Source organism: Haliotis rufescens, unplaced genomic scaffold (assembly GCF_023055435.1).
Source record: "Haliotis rufescens isolate VD_foot unplaced genomic scaffold, xgHalRufe1.0.p SCAF_88, whole genome shotgun sequence".
NCBI classification, from domain to species: domain Eukaryota; kingdom Metazoa; phylum Mollusca; class Gastropoda; order Lepetellida; family Haliotidae; genus Haliotis; species Haliotis rufescens.
In genome coordinates this window covers 1356340-1368059 of record NW_025964381.1, presented here as the reverse complement: position 1 = coordinate 1368059, position 11720 = coordinate 1356340, and the positions used below count along the sequence as shown (strand labels likewise).

General features: G+C 44.5%; 10 non-coding genes across 10 annotated transcripts; all 10 read right to left on the bottom strand.

Annotated features, from left to right (window-relative positions):
* Positions 1–529: 529 nt before the first annotated feature.
* LOC125377298 lies at positions 530–722 on the bottom strand. The gene has a single exon (XR_007219515.1). It is a non-coding gene; the product is annotated as a U2 spliceosomal RNA (small nuclear RNA).
* Positions 723–1699: 977 nt separating this feature from the next.
* Positions 1700–1892, bottom strand: LOC125377297. The gene has a single exon (XR_007219514.1). It is a non-coding gene; the product is annotated as a U2 spliceosomal RNA (small nuclear RNA).
* A 976-nt stretch (positions 1893–2868) lies between these two features.
* LOC125377296 lies at positions 2869–3061 on the bottom strand. Its single transcript, XR_007219513.1, has one exon. It is a non-coding gene; the product is annotated as a U2 spliceosomal RNA (small nuclear RNA).
* Positions 3062–4037: 976 nt separating this feature from the next.
* LOC124124311 lies at positions 4038–4230 on the bottom strand. Its single transcript, XR_006859442.2, has one exon. It is a non-coding gene; the product is annotated as a U2 spliceosomal RNA (small nuclear RNA).
* Positions 4231–5206: 976 nt separating this feature from the next.
* LOC124124319 lies at positions 5207–5399 on the bottom strand. Its single transcript, XR_006859451.1, has one exon. It is a non-coding gene; the product is annotated as a U2 spliceosomal RNA (small nuclear RNA).
* A 976-nt stretch (positions 5400–6375) lies between these two features.
* Positions 6376–6568, bottom strand: LOC124124307. Its single transcript, XR_006859439.2, has one exon. It is a non-coding gene; the product is annotated as a U2 spliceosomal RNA (small nuclear RNA).
* A 976-nt stretch (positions 6569–7544) lies between these two features.
* Positions 7545–7737, bottom strand: LOC124124313. The gene has a single exon (XR_006859444.2). It is a non-coding gene; the product is annotated as a U2 spliceosomal RNA (small nuclear RNA).
* Positions 7738–8713: 976 nt separating this feature from the next.
* On the bottom strand, positions 8714–8906 carry LOC124124314. The gene has a single exon (XR_006859446.2). It is a non-coding gene; the product is annotated as a U2 spliceosomal RNA (small nuclear RNA).
* Positions 8907–9882: 976 nt separating this feature from the next.
* LOC124124315 lies at positions 9883–10075 on the bottom strand. Its single transcript, XR_006859447.2, has one exon. It is a non-coding gene; the product is annotated as a U2 spliceosomal RNA (small nuclear RNA).
* A 976-nt stretch (positions 10076–11051) lies between these two features.
* Positions 11052–11244, bottom strand: LOC124124312. The gene has a single exon (XR_006859443.2). It is a non-coding gene; the product is annotated as a U2 spliceosomal RNA (small nuclear RNA).
* Positions 11245–11720: the final 476 nt, after the last annotated feature.

Here is an 11720-nt window from a genome sequence, read left to right as displayed (position 1 = left end):
TAAACTAAAGGTAAAGATACTTAAGGTGTCCAGCAAAGCGAAAAATGAATGAATTGTATGAAAAATTGCACTGATGACGAAACAAAAACGACTGAACTGTAATGAATATTGGAAAATGAACTCACTTGCACAAAGTGTAATGACGCATCAGGCGTGTGTGTAGTTCTTTAAACATCTATTTAGGGGGATGCGACGTTGAAAACGTCTTGTAGTGACGAAGCAGACTGTTGTTGTGACGGCGTGATTGTCTAGACGTCATTTCCGGCGTACGGCGTCATGGGGGACGGCCTTGGTTACGGGGGACTGTATGCAGCTGAAAGTTGAAAAATGCTACCCTTTTACAAACTTTTAGGGGTTGGTGTGGTTAAAGGACGGGCTGCACGTGTGAACAGGTATATTTCTAAGGTTTAGAAGTAATAAAATAGAGAATCTATTGAGAACTAAGGGCGAAAAACGGGGCGGCAGTGCAAAATAAGACGAATGTGAAGATGTAGGCAAAGCTAAGAGTTCTAATTTTTGATTGAAATATGAGTGGTGGGCCATTCCCGGAGGTACTGCAATACCGGGTCAACCCGTGATGAGGGCGGAGCAAGCCCCGTGGCACCTCATCCCATTCTAAAAATCAGTTTAATATCGATGTCTCCATTAGGAGACGTATCAGATATTAAGCTGATAAGAACAGATACTACACTTTGATCTTAGCCAAAAGGCCGAGAAGCGATGCCGGTTGCCGGCTTGCGCCGCCAAAGTACATCTACTGACACAACATACCATTTAGCTGCTGTTTATTTACATGAAGCGCTTAAAATCAGTGGCCAGCAATATTACATGCACAAGTGAGTAAAAATGTTGACAGCACACGAGTGCGACACCCGACTGCAAGACGTTTGTGAAGATATTCAGCGTCTTTGATGAATGTAAAAATGGAGTAAATAGACCCATTTTGCTATGTATAAAGAGTGCGCCGATAAAACATGGCCAGACGTTGGGTAAACGTCCTGCAGCGACCCAGTCCAACGTGAATACCGGCCGCGACATTAGGACTTAATGAGTGGAGTCGGGGAGGCAAGGGGAGACAGGCCAGCTTGAATTAGCTTGGGCCCGACTTTGACAGAGTCGCGCGTGGGTAAGAAGAGTGACAATCCCATCCAAATTGCCCCAATGTATTAAATAAACTAAAGGTAAAGATACTTAAGGTGTCCAGCAAAGCGAAAAATGAATGAATTGTATGAAAAATTGCACTGATGACGAAACAAAAACGACTGAACTGTAATGAATATTGGAAAATGAACTCACTTGCACAAAGTGTAATGACGCATCAGGCGTGTGTGTAGTTCTTTAAACATCTATTTAGGGGGATGCGACGTTGAAAACGTCTTGTAGTGACGAAGCAGACTGTTGTTGTGACGGCGTGATTGTCTAGACGTCATTTCCGGCGTACGGCGTCATGGGGGGACGGCCTTGGTTACGGGGGACTGTATGCAGCTGAAAGTTGAAAAATGCTACTTTTACAAACTTTTAGGGGTTGGTGTGGTTAAAGGACGGGCTGCACGTGTGAACAGGTATATTTCTAAGGTTTAGAAGTAATAAAATAGAGAATCTATTGAGAACTAAGGGCGAAAAACGGGGCGGCAGTGCAAAATAAGACGAATGTGAAGATGTAGGCAAAGCTAAGAGTTCTAATTTTTGATTGAAATATGAGTGGTGGGCCATTCCCGGAGGTACTGCAATACCGGGTCAACCCGTGATGAGGGCGGAGCAAGCCCCGTGGCACCTCATCCCATTCTAAAAATCAGTTTAATATCGATGTCTCCATTAGGAGACGTATCAGATATTAAGCTGATAAGAACAGATACTACACTTTGATCTTAGCCAAAAGGCCGAGAAGCGATGCCGGTTGCCGGCTTGCGCCGCCAAAGTACATCTACTGACACAACATACCATTTAGCTGCTGTTTATTTACATGAAGCGCTTAAAATCAGTGGCCAGCAATATTACATGCACAAGTGAGTAAAAATGTTGACAGCACACGAGTGCGACACCCGACTGCAAGACGTTTGTGAAGATATTCAGCGTCTTTGATGAATGTAAAAATGGAGTAAATAGACCCATTTTGCTATGTATAAAGAGTGCGCCGATAAAACATGGCCAGACGTTGGGTAAACGTCCTGCAGCGACCCAGTCCAACGTGAATACCGGCCGCGACATTAGGACTTAATGAGTGGAGTCGGGGAGGCAAGGGGAGACAGGCCAGCTTGAATTAGCTTGGGCCCGACTTTGACAGAGTCGCGCGTGGGTAAGAAGAGTGACAATCCCATCCAAATTGCCCCAATGTATTAAATAAACTAAAGGTAAAGATACTTAAGGTGTCCAGCAAAGCGAAAAATGAATGAATTGTATGAAAAATTGCACTGATGACGAAACAAAAACGACTGAACTGTAATGAATATTGGAAAATGAACTCACTTGCACAAAGTGTAATGACGCATCAGGCGTGTGTGTAGTTCTTTAAACATCTATTTAGGGGGATGCGACGTTGAAAACGTCTTGTAGTGACGAAGCAGACTGTTGTTGTGACGGCGTGATTGTCTAGACGTCATTTCCGGCGTACGGCGTCATGGGGGACGGCCTTGGTTACGGGGGACTGTATGCAGCTGAAAGTTGAAAAATGCTACTTTTACAAACTTTTAGGGGTTGGTGTGGTTAAAGGACGGGCTGCACGTGTGAACAGGTATATTTCTAAGGTTTAGAAGTAATAAAATAGAGAATCTATTGAGAACTAAGGGCGAAAAACGGGGCGGCAGTGCAAAATAAGACGAATGTGAAGATGTAGGCAAAGCTAAGAGTTCTAATTTTTGATTGAAATATGAGTGGTGGGCCATTCCCGGAGGTACTGCAATACCGGGTCAACCCGTGATGAGGGCGGAGCAAGCCCCGTGGCACCTCATCCCATTCTAAAAATCAGTTTAATATCGATGTCTCCATTAGGAGACGTATCAGATATTAAGCTGATAAGAACAGATACTACACTTTGATCTTAGCCAAAAGGCCGAGAAGCGATGCCGGTTGCCGGCTTGCGCCGCCAAAGTACATCTACTGACACAACATACCATTTAGCTGCTGTTTATTTACATGAAGCGCTTAAAATCAGTGGCCAGCAATATTACATGCACAAGTGAGTAAAAATGTTGACAGCACACGAGTGCGACACCCGACTGCAAGACGTTTGTGAAGATATTCAGCGTCTTTGATGAATGTAAAAATGGAGTAAATAGACCCATTTTGCTATGTATAAAGAGTGCGCCGATAAAACATGGCCAGACGTTGGGTAAACGTCCTGCAGCGACCCAGTCCAACGTGAATACCGGCCGCGACATTAGGACTTAATGAGTGGAGTCGGGGAGGCAAGGGGAGACAGGCCAGCTTGAATTAGCTTGGGCCCGACTTTGACAGAGTCGCGCGTGGGTAAGAAGAGTGACAATCCCATCCAAATTGCCCCAATGTATTAAATAAACTAAAGGTAAAGATACTTAAGGTGTCCAGCAAAGCGAAAAATGAATGAATTGTATGAAAAATTGCACTGATGACGAAACAAAAACGACTGAACTGTAATGAATATTGGAAAATGAACTCACTTGCACAAAGTGTAATGACGCATCAGGCGTGTGTGTAGTTCTTTAAACATCTATTTAGGGGGATGCGACGTTGAAAACGTCTTGTAGTGACGAAGCAGACTGTTGTTGTGACGGCGTGATTGTCTAGACGTCATTTCCGGCGTACGGCGTCATGGGGGACGGCCTTGGTTACGGGGGACTGTATGCAGCTGAAAGTTGAAAAATGCTACTTTTACAAACTTTTAGGGGTTGGTGTGGTTAAAGGACGGGCTGCACGTGTGAACAGGTATATTTCTAAGGTTTAGAAGTAATAAAATAGAGAATCTATTGAGAACTAAGGGCGAAAAACGGGGCGGCAGTGCAAAATAAGACGAATGTGAAGATGTAGGCAAAGCTAAGAGTTCTAATTTTTGATTGAAATATGAGTGGTGGGCCATTCCCGGAGGTACTGCAATACCGGGTCAACCCGTGATGAGGGCGGAGCAAGCCCCGTGGCACCTCATCCCATTCTAAAAATCAGTTTAATATCGATGTCTCCATTAGGAGACGTATCAGATATTAAGCTGATAAGAACAGATACTACACTTTGATCTTAGCCAAAAGGCCGAGAAGCGATGCCGGTTGCCGGCTTGCGCCGCCAAAGTACATCTACTGACACAACATACCATTTAGCTGCTGTTTATTTACATGAAGCGCTTAAAATCAGTGGCCAGCAATATTACATGCACAAGTGAGTAAAAATGTTGACAGCACACGAGTGCGACACCCGACTGCAAGACGTTTGTGAAGATATTCAGCGTCTTTGATGAATGTAAAAATGGAGTAAATAGACCCATTTTGCTATGTATAAAGAGTGCGCCGATAAAACATGGCCAGACGTTGGGTAAACGTCCTGCAGCGACCCAGTCCAACGTGAATACCGGCCGCGACATTAGGACTTAATGAGTGGAGTCGGGGAGGCAAGGGGAGACAGGCCAGCTTGAATTAGCTTGGGCCCGACTTTGACAGAGTCGCGCGTGGGTAAGAAGAGTGACAATCCCATCCAAATTGCCCCAATGTATTAAATAAACTAAAGGTAAAGATACTTAAGGTGTCCAGCAAAGCGAAAAATGAATGAATTGTATGAAAAATTGCACTGATGACGAAACAAAAACGACTGAACTGTAATGAATATTGGAAAATGAACTCACTTGCACAAAGTGTAATGACGCATCAGGCGTGTGTGTAGTTCTTTAAACATCTATTTAGGGGGATGCGACGTTGAAAACGTCTTGTAGTGACGAAGCAGACTGTTGTTGTGACGGCGTGATTGTCTAGACGTCATTTCCGGCGTACGGCGTCATGGGGGACGGCCTTGGTTACGGGGGACTGTATGCAGCTGAAAGTTGAAAAATGCTACTTTTACAAACTTTTAGGGGTTGGTGTGGTTAAAGGACGGGCTGCACGTGTGAACAGGTATATTTCTAAGGTTTAGAAGTAATAAAATAGAGAATCTATTGAGAACTAAGGGCGAAAAACGGGGCGGCAGTGCAAAATAAGACGAATGTGAAGATGTAGGCAAAGCTAAGAGTTCTAATTTTTGATTGAAATATGAGTGGTGGGCCATTCCCGGAGGTACTGCAATACCGGGTCAACCCGTGATGAGGGCGGAGCAAGCCCCGTGGCACCTCATCCCATTCTAAAAATCAGTTTAATATCGATGTCTCCATTAGGAGACGTATCAGATATTAAGCTGATAAGAACAGATACTACACTTTGATCTTAGCCAAAAGGCCGAGAAGCGATGCCGGTTGCCGGCTTGCGCCGCCAAAGTACATCTACTGACACAACATACCATTTAGCTGCTGTTTATTTACATGAAGCGCTTAAAATCAGTGGCCAGCAATATTACATGCACAAGTGAGTAAAAATGTTGACAGCACACGAGTGCGACACCCGACTGCAAGACGTTTGTGAAGATATTCAGCGTCTTTGATGAATGTAAAAATGGAGTAAATAGACCCATTTTGCTATGTATAAAGAGTGCGCCGATAAAACATGGCCAGACGTTGGGTAAACGTCCTGCAGCGACCCAGTCCAACGTGAATACCGGCCGCGACATTAGGACTTAATGAGTGGAGTCGGGGAGGCAAGGGGAGACAGGCCAGCTTGAATTAGCTTGGGCCCGACTTTGACAGAGTCGCGCGTGGGTAAGAAGAGTGACAATCCCATCCAAATTGCCCCAATGTATTAAATAAACTAAAGGTAAAGATACTTAAGGTGTCCAGCAAAGCGAAAAATGAATGAATTGTATGAAAAATTGCACTGATGACGAAACAAAAACGACTGAACTGTAATGAATATTGGAAAATGAACTCACTTGCACAAAGTGTAATGACGCATCAGGCGTGTGTGTAGTTCTTTAAACATCTATTTAGGGGGATGCGACGTTGAAAACGTCTTGTAGTGACGAAGCAGACTGTTGTTGTGACGGCGTGATTGTCTAGACGTCATTTCCGGCGTACGGCGTCATGGGGGACGGCCTTGGTTACGGGGGACTGTATGCAGCTGAAAGTTGAAAAATGCTACTTTTACAAACTTTTAGGGGTTGGTGTGGTTAAAGGACGGGCTGCACGTGTGAACAGGTATATTTCTAAGGTTTAGAAGTAATAAAATAGAGAATCTATTGAGAACTAAGGGCGAAAAACGGGGCGGCAGTGCAAAATAAGACGAATGTGAAGATGTAGGCAAAGCTAAGAGTTCTAATTTTTGATTGAAATATGAGTGGTGGGCCATTCCCGGAGGTACTGCAATACCGGGTCAACCCGTGATGAGGGCGGAGCAAGCCCCGTGGCACCTCATCCCATTCTAAAAATCAGTTTAATATCGATGTCTCCATTAGGAGACGTATCAGATATTAAGCTGATAAGAACAGATACTACACTTTGATCTTAGCCAAAAGGCCGAGAAGCGATGCCGGTTGCCGGCTTGCGCCGCCAAAGTACATCTACTGACACAACATACCATTTAGCTGCTGTTTATTTACATGAAGCGCTTAAAATCAGTGGCCAGCAATATTACATGCACAAGTGAGTAAAAATGTTGACAGCACACGAGTGCGACACCCGACTGCAAGACGTTTGTGAAGATATTCAGCGTCTTTGATGAATGTAAAAATGGAGTAAATAGACCCATTTTGCTATGTATAAAGAGTGCGCCGATAAAACATGGCCAGACGTTGGGTAAACGTCCTGCAGCGACCCAGTCCAACGTGAATACCGGCCGCGACATTAGGACTTAATGAGTGGAGTCGGGGAGGCAAGGGGAGACAGGCCAGCTTGAATTAGCTTGGGCCCGACTTTGACAGAGTCGCGCGTGGGTAAGAAGAGTGACAATCCCATCCAAATTGCCCCAATGTATTAAATAAACTAAAGGTAAAGATACTTAAGGTGTCCAGCAAAGCGAAAAATGAATGAATTGTATGAAAAATTGCACTGATGACGAAACAAAAACGACTGAACTGTAATGAATATTGGAAAATGAACTCACTTGCACAAAGTGTAATGACGCATCAGGCGTGTGTGTAGTTCTTTAAACATCTATTTAGGGGGATGCGACGTTGAAAACGTCTTGTAGTGACGAAGCAGACTGTTGTTGTGACGGCGTGATTGTCTAGACGTCATTTCCGGCGTACGGCGTCATGGGGGACGGCCTTGGTTACGGGGGACTGTATGCAGCTGAAAGTTGAAAAATGCTACTTTTACAAACTTTTAGGGGTTGGTGTGGTTAAAGGACGGGCTGCACGTGTGAACAGGTATATTTCTAAGGTTTAGAAGTAATAAAATAGAGAATCTATTGAGAACTAAGGGCGAAAAACGGGGCGGCAGTGCAAAATAAGACGAATGTGAAGATGTAGGCAAAGCTAAGAGTTCTAATTTTTGATTGAAATATGAGTGGTGGGCCATTCCCGGAGGTACTGCAATACCGGGTCAACCCGTGATGAGGGCGGAGCAAGCCCCGTGGCACCTCATCCCATTCTAAAAATCAGTTTAATATCGATGTCTCCATTAGGAGACGTATCAGATATTAAGCTGATAAGAACAGATACTACACTTTGATCTTAGCCAAAAGGCCGAGAAGCGATGCCGGTTGCCGGCTTGCGCCGCCAAAGTACATCTACTGACACAACATACCATTTAGCTGCTGTTTATTTACATGAAGCGCTTAAAATCAGTGGCCAGCAATATTACATGCACAAGTGAGTAAAAATGTTGACAGCACACGAGTGCGACACCCGACTGCAAGACGTTTGTGAAGATATTCAGCGTCTTTGATGAATGTAAAAATGGAGTAAATAGACCCATTTTGCTATGTATAAAGAGTGCGCCGATAAAACATGGCCAGACGTTGGGTAAACGTCCTGCAGCGACCCAGTCCAACGTGAATACCGGCCGCGACATTAGGACTTAATGAGTGGAGTCGGGGAGGCAAGGGGAGACAGGCCAGCTTGAATTAGCTTGGGCCCGACTTTGACAGAGTCGCGCGTGGGTAAGAAGAGTGACAATCCCATCCAAATTGCCCCAATGTATTAAATAAACTAAAGGTAAAGATACTTAAGGTGTCCAGCAAAGCGAAAAATGAATGAATTGTATGAAAAATTGCACTGATGACGAAACAAAAACGACTGAACTGTAATGAATATTGGAAAATGAACTCACTTGCACAAAGTGTAATGACGCATCAGGCGTGTGTGTAGTTCTTTAAACATCTATTTAGGGGGATGCGACGTTGAAAACGTCTTGTAGTGACGAAGCAGACTGTTGTTGTGACGGCGTGATTGTCTAGACGTCATTTCCGGCGTACGGCGTCATGGGGGACGGCCTTGGTTACGGGGGACTGTATGCAGCTGAAAGTTGAAAAATGCTACTTTTACAAACTTTTAGGGGTTGGTGTGGTTAAAGGACGGGCTGCACGTGTGAACAGGTATATTTCTAAGGTTTAGAAGTAATAAAATAGAGAATCTATTGAGAACTAAGGGCGAAAAACGGGGCGGCAGTGCAAAATAAGACGAATGTGAAGATGTAGGCAAAGCTAAGAGTTCTAATTTTTGATTGAAATATGAGTGGTGGGCCATTCCCGGAGGTACTGCAATACCGGGTCAACCCGTGATGAGGGCGGAGCAAGCCCCGTGGCACCTCATCCCATTCTAAAAATCAGTTTAATATCGATGTCTCCATTAGGAGACGTATCAGATATTAAGCTGATAAGAACAGATACTACACTTTGATCTTAGCCAAAAGGCCGAGAAGCGATGCCGGTTGCCGGCTTGCGCCGCCAAAGTACATCTACTGACACAACATACCATTTAGCTGCTGTTTATTTACATGAAGCGCTTAAAATCAGTGGCCAGCAATATTACATGCACAAGTGAGTAAAAATGTTGACAGCACACGAGTGCGACACCCGACTGCAAGACGTTTGTGAAGATATTCAGCGTCTTTGATGAATGTAAAAATGGAGTAAATAGACCCATTTTGCTATGTATAAAGAGTGCGCCGATAAAACATGGCCAGACGTTGGGTAAACGTCCTGCAGCGACCCAGTCCAACGTGAATACCGGCCGCGACATTAGGACTTAATGAGTGGAGTCGGGGAGGCAAGGGGAGACAGGCCAGCTTGAATTAGCTTGGGCCCGACTTTGACAGAGTCGCGCGTGGGTAAGAAGAGTGACAATCCCATCCAAATTGCCCCAATGTATTAAATAAACTAAAGGTAAAGATACTTAAGGTGTCCAGCAAAGCGAAAAATGAATGAATTGTATGAAAAATTGCACTGATGACGAAACAAAAACGACTGAACTGTAATGAATATTGGAAAATGAACTCACTTGCACAAAGTGTAATGACGCATCAGGCGTGTGTGTAGTTCTTTAAACATCTATTTAGGGGGATGCGACGTTGAAAACGTCTTGTAGTGACGAAGCAGACTGTTGTTGTGACGGCGTGATTGTCTAGACGTCATTTCCGGCGTACGGCGTCATGGGGGACGGCCTTGGTTACGGGGGACTGTATGCAGCTGAAAGTTGAAAAATGCTACTTTTACAAACTTTTAGGGGTTGGTGTGGTTAAAGGACGGGCTGCACGTGTGAACAGGTATATTTCTAAGGTTTAGAAGTAATAAAATAGAGAATCTATTGAGAACTAAGGGCGAAAAACGGGGCGGCAGTGCAAAATAAGACGAATGTGAAGATGTAGGCAAAGCTAAGAGTTCTAATTTTTGATTGAAATATGAGTGGTGGGCCATTCCCGGAGGTACTGCAATACCGGGTCAACCCGTGATGAGGGCGGAGCAAGCCCCGTGGCACCTCATCCCATTCTAAAAATCAGTTTAATATCGATGTCTCCATTAGGAGACGTATCAGATATTAAGCTGATAAGAACAGATACTACACTTTGATCTTAGCCAAAAGGCCGAGAAGCGATGCCGGTTGCCGGCTTGCGCCGCCAAAGTACATCTACTGACACAACATACCATTTAGCTGCTGTTTATTTACATGAAGCGCTTAAAATCAGTGGCCAGCAATATTACATGCACAAGTGAGTAAAAATGTTGACAGCACACGAGTGCGACACCCGACTGCAAGACGTTTGTGAAGATATTCAGCGTCTTTGATGAATGTAAAAATGGAGTAAATAGACCCATTTTGCTATGTATAAAGAGTGCGCCGATAAAACATGGCCAGACGTTGGGTAAACGTCCTGCAGCGACCCAGTCCAACGTGAATACCGGCCGCGACATTAGGACTTAATGAGTGGAGTCGGGGAGGCAAGGGGAGACAGGCCAGCTTGAATTAGCTTGGGCCCGACTTTGACAGAGTCGCGCGTGGGTAAGAAGAGTGACAATCCCATCCAAATTGCCCCAATGTATTAAATAAACTAAAGGTAAAGATACTTAAGGTGTCCAGCAAAGCGAAAAATGAATGAATTGTATGAAAAATTGCACTGATGACGAAACAAAAACGACTGAACTGTAATGAATATTGGAAAATGAACTCACTTGCACAAAGTGTAATGACGCATCAGGCGTGTGTGTAGTTCTTTAAACATCTATTTAGGGGGATGCGACGTTGAAAACGTCTTGTAGTGACGAAGCAGACTGTTGTTGTGACGGCGTGATTGTCTAGACGTCATTTCCGGCGTACGGCGTCATGGGGGACGGCCTTGGTTACGGGGGACTGTATGCAGCTGAAAGTTGAAAAATGCTACTTTTACAAACTTTTAGGGGTTGGTGTGGTTAAAGGACGGGCTGCACGTGTGAACAGGTATATTTCTAAGGTTTAGAAGTAATAAAATAGAGAATCTATTGAGAACTAAGGGCGAAAAACGGGGCGGCAGTGCAAAATAAGACGAATGTGAAGATGTAGGCAAAGCTAAGAGTTCTAATTTTTGATTGAAATATGAGTGGTGGGCCATTCCCGGAGGTACTGCAATACCGGGTCAACCCGTGATGAGGGCGGAGCAAGCCCCGTGGCACCTCATCCCATTCTAAAAATCAGTTTAATATCGATGTCTCCATTAGGAGACGTATCAGATATTAAGCTGATAAGAACAGATACTACACTTTGATCTTAGCCAAAAGGCCGAGAAGCGATGCCGGTTGCCGGCTTGCGCCGCCAAAGTACATCTACTGACACAACATACCATTTAGCTGCTGTTTATTTACATGAAGCGCTTAAAATCAGTGGCCAGCAATATTACATGCACAAGTGAGTAAAAATGTTGACAGCACACGAGTGCGACACCCGACTGCAAGACGTTTGTGAAGATATTCAGCGTCTTTGATGAATGTAAAAATGGAGTAAATAGACCCATTTTGCTATGTATAAAGAGTGCGCCGATAAAACATGGCCAGACGTTGGGTAAACGTCCTGCAGCGACCCAGTCCAACGTGAATACCGGCCGCGACATTAGGACTTAATGAGTGGAGTCGGGGAGGCAAGGGGAGACAGGCCAGCTTGAATTAGCTTGGGCCCGACTTTGACAGAGTCGCGCGTGGGTAAGAAGAGTGACAATCCCATCCAAATTGCCCCAATGTATTAAATAAACTAAAGGTAAAGATACTTAAGGT